This window comes from Ovis canadensis, chromosome 2, assembly GCF_042477335.2.
Source record: "Ovis canadensis isolate MfBH-ARS-UI-01 breed Bighorn chromosome 2, ARS-UI_OviCan_v2, whole genome shotgun sequence".
Lineage (NCBI taxonomy): Eukaryota > Metazoa > Chordata > Mammalia > Artiodactyla > Bovidae > Ovis > Ovis canadensis.
In genome coordinates, this window is record NC_091246.1 from 71,243,989 (window position 1) to 71,261,928 (window position 17,940).

The 17,940-nt window shown below is 41.9% G+C and overlaps 1 long non-coding RNA gene across 3 annotated transcripts in view; it reads right to left on the reverse strand.

Annotated features, from left to right (window-relative positions):
* Positions 1–219: 219 nt before the first annotated feature.
* Positions 220–17,940, reverse strand: part of LOC138433573 (uncharacterized) — a 315,433-nt gene continuing 297,712 nt past the window's right edge. For all 3 annotated transcript variants that reach the window (XR_011254360.1, XR_011254362.1, XR_011254361.1), the window contains 3 exons: positions 17,752–17,893; positions 1,731–1,909; positions 220–259 (listed from right to left, as the gene is read on the reverse strand). This is a non-coding gene — a long non-coding RNA (uncharacterized lncRNA). The remainder of the gene's footprint in view (positions 260–1,730; positions 1,910–17,751; positions 17,894–17,940) is intronic.

Consider the following 17,940-nt stretch of genomic DNA (forward strand, 5'->3'; position numbering starts at 1 on the left):
AGCAATCAGATGTAAAACACAGAGGAAAAAACAGAAGCACATAAAAATAACTGGTTCTCACAGTGATTCTGGTGATTGGTAGACTCCAGGTGAATATAAGTGCTCTTTATGCAAGGCAACGTGGTGGTGTTCCTCAAAAAAGGTTAGTGTATACCTCCTTTGTTTCAGCTGCATATGCCATAGACACCCACTCACACAAAAGCACTAGGTTGTCCATGATGGTTTAATTTTTTGCAGTTTATTTCTAGTAATGAAAAATCTGGAAGAGAATAAAAATTCTCATAAGATAGGAGTTGATAAGCTACATCATACAATGGAGTGTTCTGTAAGTACTCAAATTATACAGATCTCTATACACACAAATGGAAGATTTCTGAGATATACTCTTCATAGTGACTGGGAGCATGAACTTTGGAGCCAGTCTGCCTGAACTCAAACGCTTGTGTGACACTGGGCAATTAGCGTCCCAATTCTGTGCCTCAGCTTGTTCACGTATAAAATGAGGGTAGCAGTAATATGTAAGCAGTAGAGTCATTGTGAGCATCAAAATGAACTCCTATGAAAAGTGCTTATAACAATCTTGGATTCACATAATAATACTAAACTACTAATTATGTGAGCTATTACGTTAGTATGAGCTGTTATGAGTAGTAGTGGTAGTAACTAAGAAGCTAATGCTAACTGCTTATGTCTGGGGCTTATACTTGTGGGACTTGAAGTGAAAGAGTAGAACTTTCCATTTTCATTTTAGACCATTTGGATTAGTTACAGTGAACATAATACTTATATTAAAGAGTCATTAAAAGTATTCAGAAGTATATTGGATAAGAAGACTGCTGCTTTGAAAGTCTGATATGTAACAAACAGGGACTTAACCAAAATCACAATTACTGAGGGCTGTATTTTTAAAACATTAGAGACTGATTAACGTAAGCAATCCCTTACACTGAATCCCTTGTGGCTGCATTGCATTGTACACTTAGCAAAATGTTTTCACGTTCATGAGTTGATTCAATCCAACTAACTGGATTATTAATGAATTCACTTAATCCTTGTAAAGTGAATGTTCATATTTATTATTCCAAATAGAGGAAGAGAGAGAGGAAGTGAAGACAGTTGGCTGTTGGTTGTTTGGGTTTTGTTATCATTTTTGTTGTTTCCTTGCTCACAGCAAAGCTGGACAGGCTACGAGATTGAAGCTTAGAGTATTAAGGGCTTGCTTAAACTCAGACAACTTCTGAGTAATAGAAATGGAGAAAACCCAGGTTTCCCAAGGCAAAGCTCTTTCTACCAAACCATAATTACCCTGTAAACATGCTAGATTTACAATTCTACCCATATACAGAAACTATCAAGTATTTAGTTTGGTAAGAAGGTGGGATTTTAGTGGATCAGCAGGAGAAAACATCTAAAAAGTCAGTTCTCCAAGTTTATAAACAAAGCTTATGACTGCCCCAGGAAATTATGACCTGTGTGAATGGCAGCTGACAATAGAACATATAGTTGGCTCCTGTCCAAAGCACCCTCAGGTGAGATAATGCTAATAAGATATGACCGTAGGGTGAGATGATAAACAGATGAAATTGGTAGAGCCAAGAGCGTAATTAAAGATAGCTGCTTTGGGATGTGGCTGAGGTCACTAAAACAATGAACAAATTTTTAAAAGTAAGCCAAATAGCAAGATAACTATAAGCACCTTTAGCAAGTTGCTTTTCTCTCTGGTTTCTTACCTCTAAAAGTGAAGAGGTTGGACTAGCTGACCTCTAAGATGCCTTTCATCCGTCTATTCATCCATTCAACAAATAGGCATTGAGTGATTTTTTTTTGTTTGTTTGTTTGTAGATCCAGGTACTAATGATACAAGCTGAATGCAACTGATGAGGTCACTTTTCTCAAGGAGCGGTGGGGGCTGGACAAGAAAGAAAAGTATCAGACAGTGATAAGTGTTACCCAAAGAATTAAAAATAGGCTGATGGTAAAGAAAGTGATTGAATGAGTAGTCTAGGTGGGTCCCCTATGAAGGATTCTCTGAGGAGGTGACTTTTTACATGAGATTATTGAATGTGCCTGTGAGAATGAGAGAAGCTCCTAGGCAGAAGAGCTGGTTCAATGACTCTAAGGAAGGAATGAGCTTGTGTTGTGAGGAACCAAATGAAGGATTGATAGACAAGTGAGAACATGTATGGTTCTGTAAATCATAAAGAGTTTGGAGGATTTCAGACAGAAGCATGGTCCGCTTTATGACTCTAAAAGTTTACCAGGATTGCTATGTACAAGCCTGGAAGCAGGTATCCCAGGTAAGAAGCTACTGCAGTAGTCTAGAAGAAATACTATGATCTCTTTAAGGTAAGAGTCAAGAAAATGCAGAAAATTGGACAGATTTAAGACATTTATGGGAGTAGAATCAATAGTATTTATAAATAAATGGCTTTTGTGGGTTAAGTGAAAGAAGAATTCAAGGGTAATTCTCAGATTTGGAGCTTGAGCAAGTGGCTGGATGTTGGTGCCATTTTCCAAAATGGGAAGAAATACATAAAGGCCAGTTAGGATGTGTACAGATAGCAGTGACTCTGGAGTTTGACAGTGGTCATGCTAAGCACTGGATGTCTATTGAACATCTGTATAAAGATGTGAGAGTAGGCAACTAGAGTCAGGAGTCATGAAAATACAATATATTGTTTAACTGCGTGTGGCTTTTGTGACCCCATGGACTATAGCCTGCTAGGCTCCTCTGTCCATGGGATTTTCCAGGCAAGCATACTGGAGTGGGCTGCCATTTCCTTCTCCAGGGGATCTTCCCAACCCAGGGATTGAACCCAAGTCTCCTGCGTTGGCAGGATGATGCTTTACCATTGAGCCACCAGGGAAGTCTGGAGATACAATAGAGTTGAAGATAAATGTGCAGGAGTCATTAGTGTAAAAATATGAACTAGATGGAATCACCTAAAGAGACCTGATAGACAGTAGAGATGGGGTGAGTAAACAGGATCCTGGAGTACTCTTGACCTTGAGGAGGTCAACCTAATAAAGGAGGAGAGGAAAGAGTGGCTAGTGTGATAGGAGATAGAAACACAACCAGGAAAATGTGCTACCAAGGGAAACTTTAAGATGCAAAAAGCAATCCAGTGTATTAAATGCTGTCCTTGGACTGCAAGGAGATCCAACCAGTCCATTCTGAAGGAGATCAACCCTGGGATTTCTTTGGAAGGAATGATGCGAAAGCTGAAGCTCCAGTACTGGGGCCACCTCATGCAAAGAGTTGACTCATTGGAAAAGACCCTGATGCTGGGAGGGATTGAGGGCAGGAGGAGAAGGGGACGACTGAGGATGAGATGGCTGGATGGTATCATGGACTCAATGGACGTGAGTCTGAGTGAACTCTGGGAGATGGTGATGGACAGGGAGGCCTAGCGTACTGCGATTCATGGGATCGCAAAGAGTCAGACATGACTGAGCGACTGAACTGAACTGAGGAGGTCTAGTTATAATAACACCAGAAAATCAAGTATTTGATTCCACACGAAGGAAATCATGTTTAAGGATCCAGCTATGTCTATCACTACTGTGTTTCTAGATCTTGAGGACTGGGGGAGGAATTCCTGGCAAATGTATTGTTGAGAGGTCTAAAGCGTTGAATTGAAAGTCCTATCCAGGACAGCCTAGTCACCTAGGCTAGGCTAGGTTAGTCACCTGTTCCAATATGTAGAAAATTTCATCAAGAGGATAAACAAACATGTGGTTTCAGCAGAATCACTGAAAAAGGAGACGAATGTACATCAAGATAAATGTAATTAATATGTATGTAATTATCTTAATGATTAGAATAGATCTAATTAGAATGGATCTAATCAGAATATAATATAAGGATATTATATAAATTGGCATCAATCCAGAAGTCAAGTTTATAATAACTATCATGTAACTATTAGGTTTTTTAACCTCAACAGTTGATGTTTCTGTATGTGGCAGAAACTGAAGAATGATTCTTCTATTGGTTAGACTGCCTTCCTGTAGGAAAATAACTTATAAAGCTGAATACAGGTAGAAAGAGAATTCTGAGGACGTAGGTCAGCAAGAACCAAACAGCTCTACCTTAAGATGAGTATGAATTTAGTAGTGGGGAAGAATTTGATAAGCAATATAGTGGGGAGACAGAGTTGAAGCTGCAGACAGAGCAGGAGGCGTTTTAGGAACCACATGCCTCACATTGAATTTTTAGTTGTTTGTGCTGCCATAATAGAAATTGTCTCAGTCTTCTCAAGACTTTAATTTTACATAAATAAATACATTATATGCTTAGATATACATTAAATCCTATAGGTCCTGACATTTAGAAATCTCTCAATTAAAAAGCCAACTCATCACCCAGCTATTCTACCATGCACTGTACAGTCAACAAAACAAGTCTAAGCACCCGAAGCATCCAGAATTTATTTTAACCTAACCTTAAAAAAAAATAAGTACAGAAAACCAATGATTACTTGACAGTTGAAGAAAAAGTCTGAAGTAAAAGACATCAAAATGGAAGCAAGGAAGAAAGAAAACTCAAAAGACATAGCACACTAAAAAGAAAACTTTAATAGAATTATATTTAATGACCTCAGAAAGAGAGGATAAGCTATTGTTAAAACAAGGTCAGGATACTATTGAAGGAGGAAACAGACAGAATAGGCTCCATCTTGAAAGCAGGACTCCATCTTGGGCCGGACTGTGGACTTTGAGCTATATGCCCTGTATCTGTGGAAATGATATACTAACTGGAAAACCAGAGCCCCCCCTCCACCCCCCGGATGGAAGAGCCCCGGGACTCATACCTAGACTCTCTGTCACCTAAAAGAATACCCTAATTATCTGTGTAACCAAACAGAATCATAAATTCTCTTATGCTTATTGGGGTATGACCACAGGCCTATTGATAATTGTCCATTGTTAACTACCTAGGCTTAAGGGATATGAATCACGGGTTTAAGGCATACGTATCATTATCATGGGTTAACTTTGATTGTATCTTTCTTTTCCTTTGTTCAGACTAGTTTCAGAGAATTTGGGGAGGTAGGTTTGAGCACATACACTTAGGGTATATGAGGTTTTCACAAAAACTGGTTGGGGTCCTTGGTTACAACACTATGAAGAAAAAGGAATAAGCAGACACTTTTATTAGCATAATAAAGTTTTAAAAATATAAAATTTTAATTTAAATTTAAAATTATATGGATAAAAATATATTTATATGTTTATATATATATGGAAAATAAGAAAATATCTCAAAATCTTTAAAATCTAGAAGAGAAAACAAGGTTAAACTAGAAGGTTTAAATCAAGAGGCCCAACATCCTATGGTAAGGATCCAGAAGGGAAAAATGTCAAAAGGAATATTACAAGAACATTTTATGGACCTGCAGAAAAGTCCTATTGAGCACCCAGCACAATAAATGAGAAAAGACCCACCAAGTTGTAAATTTTAGAATATCAGGAAGATAGTAAAAGTTTCAAGAAAGAGAAAAAAAACAAGTCACAGATATACCTAGAATAAGAAGGCAGTGACCACCATATCCAGTGCTATCAAACTAGAATACAAACATTTTCTGACATTTAAGATCTAGAAAGTACTTCTCTCCCATGTACCTTTTCTCAAGAAGTCTTCTAAAGGTCTTGTTGTTATTCAGCAGCCAAGTTGTATCCAATTCTTTGCAATCTCATGGACTGCAGCACGCTAGGCTCCTCTGTCCTCCACTATGTCCAGGAGTTTGCTCAAATTCAAGTCCATCAAACTGGTGATGCTATCTAGCCATCTCATCCTCTGCCACCCCCATTCTTTCAATCTTTCCCAGCATCAAGGTCTTTTCCATTGGGTGGCCAAAGTATTGGGGAGCTACAGCAACTTTCCTTCCAGTGAGTATTCTGGGTTGATTTCCTTTAGGGTTGACTAGTTTGATCTCCTTACTTCCCACTGAAGCAATAAGATACACCAAGAAAGAAGAAATGATATCCAGAAAACAAAGAATCAATACAGAAAGGAGATATAGGAAATTCCCCAGAAAATAGTAAAAATAAACCCTACTATGATAGCAGAGACAGCTGTAGTAAGTAAGCAATCCAGATGAATGTGAGAGGACAGGGACATACAGGAGAAAGAGCTCTATTTAAAAAACATTTACCAACTGCTTATCTGGTTGGTTCGCTTACATAGTTTTTTCAAAGGCTATCTTGTTGGAGTTGGGAACGTGGATGCAGAAGCCAGATTGGCTGGGCTCAAATCCTTCCTCTGCCACTGTGGTCAGACAGAGAGCCTCCCTGTGCTTCACGTTTTCTATCTATAAAATTGGGTCACAATGTACTTCCCTCATAGTTATTTCAGAATGGAAGAAAATATTTTCAAATGAAGAGACTGACAAGAGATTAATCTCAAAAAAAGAAAAAAAAAGAAAATCAAAAAATGGGCAGAAGACTTGACAAACCAGTATGTTATACTCATACATTGTTCTCCTAATCTATGTTAATGAAACTATATATTTGTATGGAGATCTGCCTTTCTTCAAGATTCATGTCAATCATTTTATGGCCCAGGATGACTCACCTGGTGCCAAGGTTATCTTGAAGGAGGAAACAGCCAGAACAGGCTCCATCTTGAAAGCAGGACTCCATCTTGGGCCAGACTGTGGGCTTTGAGCTATATGCCCTGTATCTACGCAAACGACATACCAACTGGAAAACCAGACCCCCCAGATGGAAAAGCCCCAGGGCTCATACCTAGACTCTCTGTCACCTAAAAGAATACCCTAATTATCTGTGTAACCAAACAATTATAATTTTATTATGCTTATTAGGGTATGACCACAGGCCTATTGATAATTGTCCACTGTTAACTACTTAGGCTTAAGGCATACAAATCACAGGTTAACTTTGATTGTATCTCTCTTTTCCTTTGTTCAGACTAGTTTCAGAGAATTTGGGGAGGTGGATTTGAGCACGACACTTAGGGCGTATAAGGTTTTCACAAAAACTGGTCAGGGTCCTTGGCTAAGAGGAGACTCTGCCTTGGGTCCGCCGGTGTAATAAACTGCACTCCACTATCTGCATTGTCCTTCCAGTAAGTTTGTTTCCTGGAACGCGTGGCTACAACATTTGGTGCGCTGGCAGGAAACTCACTTTGAGGAGACAAGTCCCATTTGGGACTACTCCGCGGCCTTGCGGCTTGAATCTTCTGGAGAGGGAAGGTGCCTCGCCCTTCTGGAAGGATTCTGCTTCTCAACACCTGGACCTTTCACATTAGCAGGTAGTGGATGGCAGCAGGGGAACTGAGCAGTCAGGTGAGGAGGAACCCACCCAGCAGGGTGGAAGAGGGGGCCTGATCACCCCCCCGGGAGGGACTAGAAGGGGCACGGACCCACAGGAGCCTGGAGTCAGCAGGTAGTGGCGATTGCTTGGTACACAGGTAGATAAGCGTGTTAGGGCTTAGGAAGGAAATTTGTGAAGGTCATTTAGGAGGTGGTGTCCATGCCGTCTTGGGGAAAATTATTACCAAGCAATTGCCAGGGGATTATTAGGAGAGGAAACTTGGTCTTTGTGTGCTCGTACTCTGCCCTCCCCAAGGAGGTGTCCCATCTGCTGTGAAATTTTTGACCCCCTCAGAATTATCAGGCTAGAAGAAGGAGTATGAATGGGCTTTTCTGGAGATGGCCTGAGACATGGGATATTTAACCCATCTGTGTTTTCATCCGCACCTGATCAACGCAGAACGGACTTAAAAAGTTAGGGAGAAACAGTCTTGGACCATGTGGTGTTCTGGTTCAGCCGTGCTGACCAGCAGGTAAAGACGCCAATCCCCCTTCTCCCTCTGGGATCTGGCAGGTAAGGCTCTTCTCATCCCAATTAGGAAGGAGGTAGAATGGCAATTTAAGTGTTTCATTGAGTGGAAATATCAGAAGTACATAGGGTACAAAGAACTTCATAGACAGAATGAAAAGGAAAAGTAGAAGAAGGTCTGAGAAGGTAAGCAAGATGGGGGAAGTGAATCTAAGGCAACTGTATTGGAGTGCATGACTAAAAATTTAAAGAAGGGATTTGGAGGAGACTATGAGGTGAAGAAGACACCTAACCACCTCCACATACTCTGTGAGGTCAAATGGCCCCTGTGGGAGTAAGATGGCCACCAGAGGACACCATGAACTTAAAAATAGTGGAAGCAGTCTATAGAGTAAGTCTCAGGAGAGCTGGGACACCTGGATCAATATCCATATGTTGACTCATGGCTAGGGTTAGCTCAAGACCCTCCTCCTTGGATGAGGTTCTGTATCCAGAAGGGAAAAGGAAAAATATTAATGGCACAAAAATTGACTGAATAAATAAAAAGAAATTCTACAGGATTTGGACAGTGATGACCTGACTTCTCTGCCATACTGGATAATGATGCACCTGCCTCCCAGTGCTCCACCAGGGCCGGAGTCCGCCTTAATGCCCAATCCAGGGCCAGATGAAGTTCCTGCAGCAGCCGCTCCTCCTCCGCCAGCTCTCCCGGAGATCATAGAGCCACCATTTCGGCAGGCTCTGATCCCAGCGATGGAGACCTCTGGTCAACGCCCCCGGGATTCCACCTCAGCTGGATCTCCTAGATTGTACCCATCTCTCCTGGTGAGTATTGATGGAAAGGGGGAAGAAAACACAGGAATTAGACAGAGGCTGCGCTCTGCCAAGGAACAGGGGGAAAGTACCCTACTACAGATGCTCCTCAGAGAGCTACAACAGCCTCCGGTTCAGGAAGCATGTGGGCACTACCATCCGTGCCCTGTAGCCTATTATTACCAGCCATTTTCCTCTACGGATATATTAAACTGGCAGAGGCACACTCCACCATACTCGGAGGAGCCACAAGCCATGATTAGGCTAATGGAGATTATTTTTCAAACCCACCGCCCTACATGGGATGACATAATCCAACTACTAGTCTCCCTTTTCAGCACTGGGGAAAGACACAGGATCCTAACTGAGGCCAGAAAGTGGTTAAGAGAAATAGCACCCGAGTGTACTGCAAACCTGCAGCAGTGGGCAGAACTAGCCACCCCTAATGAGAGGCCCAACTGGGACTGTAACACAGAGAAAGGGAGGGGCCACCTGGAGAGATATCGGGTGGCTATTTTACAAGGTCTCAAGAGTGGGGCCCGAAAACCTATAAGTAGGGCAAAACCCTCCCAAGTGATTCAAAGGGAAAGCGAATCACCCTCTGAATTCTACGAAAGACTGTGCGAGGCCTGTAGACTTTATACGCCAATAGATCCAGAGGCTGCTGGGTCTCAGATGGTAATAAATGCAGCCTTTGTGTCTCAAGCCTACCGCAAAAATGTCAGATGGGGGGGACACCAAGTTACTCATGAATTTATATACATCCCTGAACCCAATACCTTTGTTGGGAAGAGACTTGCTGTCTAAATTGGGGGCACAAGTGACCTTCCCCCCCTTCCACAAAAGACCCACTCTACGAATGGGCTCAACCATCTATTTACTCTTCCTCTCGGTAACCCCTCAGGATGAATGGAAGTTGCACGATCTCCCAGAGGGAAAACTGGATGGGCTAAACAGTCGAGAGAGAGAGTTAACTCAACAATTCCCTGAGGTCTGAGTGGAAGACAACACCCCTTGCCCCCCGCAGCCCCCCAAAACAAGTCCCACTGGTAATAGAGCTTAAACCCAGTACAATTACGTCAGCAGGCACCTTGGGACTGCCAGACCTTGCTCAGCCATTTACTATTCATGTGACTGAAAAGGACAAGGTGGCTATGGGACATGGGACAGACCTGTGGCTTATCTCCCAAAATGGCTGGACAGTGTTGCCACTGGGTGGCTAGGATGCTTATGGGAAGTTGCTGCAGTTGCCTTACTGGTCTGGAGGCAACCAAGCTGACTTTGGGCCAAGATTTGATCGTAAAAGTCCTGCATGAGGTCAACACTCTTCTGCAAGGGGACCCCCATAAATGGCTGTCAACATCCCAGATTACTCAATACCAGGGACTGTTATGCCCCATGTTACTATTGAGCCTTGTCAGGCCCTGAATCTGGCTGCTCTCTTTCTTGTGGGAGAAGGTGGGCCCTCACATGATTGCAAGGAAATATGCCAGCAGCCCTGACTTGAGAGACCAGCCAATCCTGGACCAAGATTTGGTCCTATACACCAATGGCACCAGCCTGGTGAAACAAGGACAACAACTGTCAGGATATGCAGTAGTCATGGAAGAAACCATCGTTGAGGTTAGCTCTCTGCCATCACACTGGTCTGCTCAACGGGCTGAACTATATGCTCTAATTCGGGCCCTCCAGCTGTCAAAAGGTAAGAAGACAAACATTTATACAGACTCCAGGTATGCTTTTGCCATACTACATGTACACAGGGGTCTATATAAGGAGAGAGGCCTTTTGACAACTAGTGAAGAAGATATTAAAAATAAGGAAGAAATTAAGACCCTATTAGATGCTGCCTGGGAACCAGAAAGGGTTGCAGTCATACACTGCCGAGGACATCAAAAAGAGGATACCCCCCAGGCTCAGGGAAACAGACTGGCAGATATGACCATTAAACAAGCAGCCGAGGGCTTGGGGGTGACAAGTGAAGTCCCTATTAAAGCTCTCGTATTGGCAGAGCTGCCTGAGCTAACACTGGACTCTCCAAAATACACCGAAGCCCAAAACCAACTAGCCAAAGCAGAAGGGGCCATCAAGACTGAAAAGCGATGGTGGGAATTGCCAAGTGGCAAATTATTGGTACCAGAGGAGCTGGCACCCACTCTGGTAAGCCAAACACACCAAGCGACCCATCTAGGCCTGATAAACTGGAAGAGCTAATTTGAAAATATTTCTTGATTCCCTACCTCTCTTCCCTATGCAGGACGGAATCTCAGAACTGCACTGCCTGCTCACAGGTCAATGCTGCCTCTAGACACAGAAACTTCTGGGGATTTAGCCAAAAGGTATGCTGCCCTTTGAACACCCGGAAGTGGACTTCACTGAAATGAAACCTCATCAACACTACTGTTACCTGCTGGTCATGGTATGTACATTCTCGGGATGGGTAGAAGCTTTTCCTACCCGGACTGAAAGAGCATCAGAAGTAACCCAGTGCCTGCTTAGGGAGATAGTTCCCAGATTTGGATTTCCTATCAGCATTGGATTGGACAATGGCCCAGATTTCATAGCTGATTTAGTACAAGTAAGCAAAACTTTAAACATCAAGTGGAAATTACACACAGCATATAGGCCCCAGAGTTCTGGGATGGTGGAAGGAACCAACTGGACACTTAAAAGAGACACTCTCCAAGTGGGTCATAGAGCCTGACTACTCCTGGGTGGGCTTGTGTCTGACGGCTCTGCTCAGACTCAGGATGACCCCATGGTCCCATGGCTATTCTCTGTATGAAATTGTGTATGGGAGGCCCCCTCCCATAATAAAACAGATGTCAACAAATTTGCCTCAGGTAAGGGGAGATGAGATTTCACAGCCATTGGAACAACTGGGTAAGGTAATAAATCAGGTAACTAAGTTTGTGCAAGAAAGGGTGCCGTTTCCCCACTGGGGAACAGATTCACGAATTTGTGCCTGGGGATCAGGTGTGGGTCAAGGGCTGGAAACACAACTCCTTGGCCCACATTGGAAGGGTCCATATACTGTTGTGCTAACCACCCCTACGGCAGTTAAAGTTGCAGGTGTCACTCCCTGGATCCACCACATGAGGATGAAGAGAACATACCACGCAGACCCAGAAAATGCTGAGTGGACTGAGCAGAGGGACCCCACTGACCCTCGAGAGATTAAGATCATCCTTAAGAAGAAAAAGGAAAAGATCCTGGATGAGCCCCTTCAGGATGAAGCTGCATAATCAACTCCTGCTGCTTGGCCTCATCAACGTGATTTTGAATTTAACTTCTGTTTCAACTCAGGACAATGTTTTCATCTCATGGACACATTCCCACGCGGCCTTCCACAACACCTCCAACTGCTGGGTATGTGGGGCTATGCCTCCGTCTGTGATGGATGGACTTCCTTGCTGGGTGTCACCGCTCCGCCAAGGAGATTTTAAACCACTATGCTCTTTCCTAGGACAACAAAAAGAGACTTTCCTTCCTCTTGTCAACCATAATCTCTCCTTGCTCTCTTGGTGTAAGCCAGACCTACAGTCAATAGACTTGGCTCATGGGGTTACATTTGATGTAAACATCAGTTTCGTAGAAGTAAGAAAAGCCTATACCTCATATTTAAAGAACAAAAAGGAAAAAATCTCCCTGACCAGCAAGGAAGGACAGACCTCTAGGTATGTTGAACAATTCTACCAAGTCTGGGATGAATATTTCTGGATGACCCCAGAAAAGGGTCAATTAATTACTCCTACCGCTATATTCTGGAACAAAAAGAACAAAAGGTAGGGTTCGGTGACCATCCATTAGACCTAAAAGAACTAAAATACATGGGGTATCTATCCCCCGAACAATGTAAACAAACATTCGAAGTCACATACCACCCCAACCAGTCCATCCACTGGCCAGGCTCTGATTGGAAATATAACCCTGGAATCCGCTGGGTGGCGCCCAACGGAACACAATGGCTTTGTGGGCCTAACCTTTGGTCCTGGTTACCAATCAGCTGGGTAGGCCGCTGCACACTGGGATTCACTTTTGCCCACGGCAGCATAAAACCTAACCTACAACAAGCCCCGGTAAATCTACCTTATTTACATGCTAGGTGGACAAAGTCTGTGTTTCAGTGGTATGAGCATACTGCTGCCTTATTTGTACCTTCTGTAGGGACAACAGCTATAATGATTAAAGTAGAAGCCTTGACTAATTTCACAAAACAGGCCCTCCTAGATAGTGCTAAAGCCATCCAAGCCTTAAATGAAGAACAAATCTAAATGAGAAAAGCAGTAATTCAAAATAGAATGGGCTGGTGCACTGGGATGACCCAGAGAGATGGTATGGGGAGGGTCGTGGGAGGGGGGTTCAGGATTGGGAACTCATGTACACCCGTGGCGGATTCATGTTGATGTATGGCAAAACCAATACAGTATTGTAAAGTAAAGTAAAATGTAAAAAAGACTAAAGTACAATTAATTAAAGAATATTGTACACATAGATATGGGCCATCTTTTTATTAAGAATTTCAACACCATCAGTTCAGTTCAGTCGCTCAGTTGTGTCCGACTCTTTGCGACCCCATGAATTGCAGCACGCCAGGCCTCCCTGTCCATCACCAACTCCCGGAGTTCACTCAGACTCAAGTCCATCAAGTCAGTGATGCCATCCAGCCAGCTCATCCTCTGTGGTCCCCTTCTCCTCACCATAGCAATACTAAATTGTGTTTTAGTTTCTTTATGTATAAAAGATGTGCTGAAATATGCATGCCTCAACAGTTTTTATTTTATTGAATATGGCTGTAGGTGACATCCTTCTATATAAAAACAATCTGCACAGCATCACATAAAGAATACAAACATCTTAAGTTCATACAGTCATTTCTCTAAACTCCTTAAAGAGAAATTTAAATCTTTGCTCAACACTAAAATTCAACAAAATGCTTGAGTTTCTCAGGAAATAAAAAATAACCAATTTCAAAAAAAAAAAAAAAAGAATGGTTTTGGACATGCTCACAGCTGCTCAAGGAGGGACTTGTGTGCTATAATTAAGTTTGAATGTTGTGTATATATTCCTGATTTATCTGCCAATGTATCAGCTGCTTTAGATGACATGAAAAACCAGGTAAAAGCAACATGAAATGAAAACATTCCTTTTTGGACTTCAGTCCTATCTGGTGAAGGGTGATTGGTGGAAAACTATACTCACCATTGTTATAGTTGCTTTGATAGTTCTGCTTTGTGGACCCTGCATTTTACAAAGTATTATGAACTTTGTAACCCAAAGGTTGGTGTCGTTCTCCCAAATTGGTGGTCAGAGAGCCAGGGTGCAATATATCCCTATGAGTAATGCTCATACTATGAGTTAAGAGCATCAAGAGGGGGTAATGAAGGAGGAAACAGACAGAACAGGCTCCATCTTGAAAGCAGGACTCCATCTTGGGCCAGACTGTGGACTTTGAACTATATGCCCTGTATCTATAGAAACAACATACCAGCTGGAAAACCAGACCCCTCAGATGAAAGAGCCCCAGGGCTTGTACCTAGACTGTCCGTCACCTAAAAGAATACCCTAATTATCTGTGTAACCAAATAGAATCATAAATTCTATTTTGTTTATTGGGGTATGACCATAGGCCTGTTGATAATTGTCCACTGTTAACTACCTAGGCTTAAGGCATATGAATCACGGGTTTAAGGCATACAAATCATGGGTTAACTTTGTATCTTTCTTTTTCTTTGTTCAGACTAGTTTCAGAGAATTTGGGGAGGTGGAATTGAGCACATACACTTAGGTATATAAGGTTTTCACAAAAACTGGTCAGGGTCCTTGGCTAAGAGGAGACTCTGCCTTGGGTCCACCGGTGTAATAAACTGCACTCCACCATCTGCATTGTCCTTCTGAGTAAGTTTGTTTCCTGGAACGCGTGGCCACAACATTCTCAAAATGCCTGTTGTGGGTGAGGGGCTTGGTGCCATTCTCTGAATTTTGAGACATTTCCTTTCTTTAATTAGCAGACTGCTAGTAGCTATGTAGCATTCAGCTAAAGACTAGCAGGGGGGCACTCTTTCTGCCCCCTTCTGATGTCTATGTCAGAAGCTTTCTCTATCTCTTTTATACTCTAATAAAACTTTATTACACAAAAGCTCTGAGCGATCAAGCCTCATCTCTGGCCCCAGATTGATCCAGAGGCCAAGAATCCTGGCATCTTTTGTGGTTCAGCAACAACCTTTCAATATCCCCTCACATCCAGTTAAAATGACCATCATTAAAAACATCTACAAACAAAAAATGCTGGAGAGGGTATAGAGAAAAGGGAACCCTCCTGCATGGTTGATGGGGATGTAAATTGATATAGCCACTATGGAGAACAGCATGGGGGTTTCTTTAAAAACTAAAAATGGAGCTACCGTATGACCCTACTGGTCACATACCCTGAGAAGACTCTAATTCAAAAAGACATATGCTAGTATCAGAAAATTACTACAGCTAATCAGTGAATTTAGCAAAGTTGCAGGATACAAAATCAATACACAAAAATCACTTACATTTCTATATACTAACAATGAAAAAAAAGAGAAATTAAAGAATCAATCCCATTCACCACTGCAACAAAAAGAATTAAATAACGAGGAATAAACTTACCTAAGGAGACAAAAGAACTGTACACAGAAAATTATAAGACACTGATGAAAGAAATCAAAGATGAGATAAACAGATGGAGAGATAGTCCATGTTCCTGGATAGGAAGAATCAATATTGTGAAAATGACTATACTACCAAACACAATCTACAGATTCAATGCAATCCCTATCAAATTACCAATGGCATTTTTCACAGAACTAGAACAAAAAATTTCACAATTCATATGGAAACACAAAAGACCCCAAATACCCAAAGGAGTCTTGAGAAAGAAGAATGGAGCTGAAGGAATAAACCTTCCTGACTTCAGGTTATACTACAAAGCTACAGTCATCAAGACAGTATGGCACTGGCCCAGAAACAGAAATATAGACCAATGGAACAAGATAGAAAGCCCAAAAATAAACCCATGCATCTACGGGTACCTTGTTTTTGACAAAGGAGGCAAGAATATACAATGCAGCAAAGACAGCCTCTTCAATAAATGGTGCTGGGAAAACTGGACAGCTACATGTAAAAGATTGAAATTAGAACACTTCCTAGCACCATACACAAAGATTAACTCAAAATGGATTACACACCTAAATGTAAGACCAGAAACTATAAAATTCTTAGAGGAAAACATAGGCAGAATACTCGATGACGTAAATCAAAGCAAGATCCCCTATGACCCACCTACTAGAGTAATGGAAATAAAAACAAAAGTAAACAAGTAGGACCTGATTAAACTTAAAAGCTTTTGCACAGCAAAGGAAACTATAAGCAAGGTGAAAAGACAACTCTCAGAATGGGAGAAAATAATAGTAAATGAAACAATTGACAAAGGATTAATTTCTAAAATATACAAGCAGCTCATACAACTCAATACCAGAAAAACAACCCACTCAAAAAGTGGGAAAAAGACCTAAACAGACATTTCTCCAAAGAAGACATACAGATGGCTAAAGAGCACATGAAAAGATGCTCAATATCACTCATTATCAGAGAAATGCAAATCAAAACTACAATGAGATATCACCTCACACTGGTCAGAATGGCCATCATCAAAAAGTCTACAAACAAATGCTGGAGAGGGTGTGGAGAAAAGGGAATGCTCTTGCACTGTTGGTGGGAGTGTAAATTGATACAGTCACCATAAAAGACGGTATGGGGGTTCCTTAAAGAACTAGGACTAAAACCACCATATGACCCAGCAATCCCACTCCTAGGCATATACCCTGAGGAAACCAAAATTGAAAAAGACACATGTATCCCATTGTTCATTGCAGCACTATTTACAATAGCTGGAACATGGGACCTAGATGTCCTAGAACAGTAGCATGTCCTAGATGCTATATAGATGTCCTAGAACCCAGAACAATAGCAACCTAGATGTTCATCGACAAATGAATGGATAAAGAAGTTGTGGTACATATACAGAATGGAATATTACTCAGCCACAAAAAGGGATGTATTTGAGTCAGTTCTGATGAGGTGGGTGAACCTAGAAATTATACAGAGTGAAGTGAGTTAGAAAGAGAAAGATAAATATCACATTCTAATGCACATATACAGAATCTAGAAAAATGGTACTGAAGAATTTATTTATAGGGCAGCAGTGGAGAAACAGAGAATAGACTTATGGACATAGGGAGAGGGGAGGAGAGGGTAAGATGTATGGAAAGAGTGACATGGAGACTTGTATTACCATATGTAAAATAGATAGTGACAGGAATTTTCTGTGTGGCTCAGGAAACTCAAACAGGGGCTCTGTATCAACCTAGAGGGGTGAGATGGGGAAGGAGATGGTAACGAGGTCCAAAGGGAGGGGTATATGTATACCTACAGCTGATTTATGTTGAGGTTTGACAGAAAACAACAAAATTCTGTAAAGCAATTATCCTTCAATAAAAAAATAAAGTAAAAAAGACATATGCATTCCAATGTTCATTGCAGCATTATTTATGATAGCCCAGACATGGAAACAACCTAAATATCCATCAACACGTGTGGATGGGGAAGAGGTGGTGCATATATGCAATGGACTATTACTCAGCCATGAAAAGGAACAAAATTGGGTAATTTGTAGAGATATGGATGGACCTGGAGCCTGTTATACAGAGTGAAGTAAGTCAGAAAGAGAAAAACAAATACTGTATACTAATGCATTTATGTGGAATCCAGAAAAACGGTATTGTCCTGGTGCGCTTAGTCACTTAAGGCAGGAACAGAGGCGCACATGTAGAGAACGGATGTGTGGACACGGGGTTGGGATGAACTGGGAAACAGGGATTGACACAAATGTGCTGCAATGTGTAAAACAGACAGCTAATGGGACCCTGCTACCCAGCACAGGGAGCTCAGCTCAGTGCTCTGCGGTGACTAGATGGGTGTGATGGGGAGTTGTGGGGAGATCTAGGAGGGAGGGGTATATTATACGTAGAGCTGATTCACTTCATTGTACAGCATAGATTAACAGCATTATAAAGCAATTACAGTCCAATAAAAAATTCGTACCTTGAATCTTATGGGCTTATAGAGGGGCTGAAAGTGAAAGTGAAGTCATGTCTGACTCTCTGCAATCCCATGGACTGTAGCCACCTGTCTCCTTTGTCCATGGAATTTTCCAGGCAAGAGTACTGGAGTGAGGGCTGGGAAACTGTAAAACACACACAGAGAAAACTAAGTACAGTTTTTTTGAACATA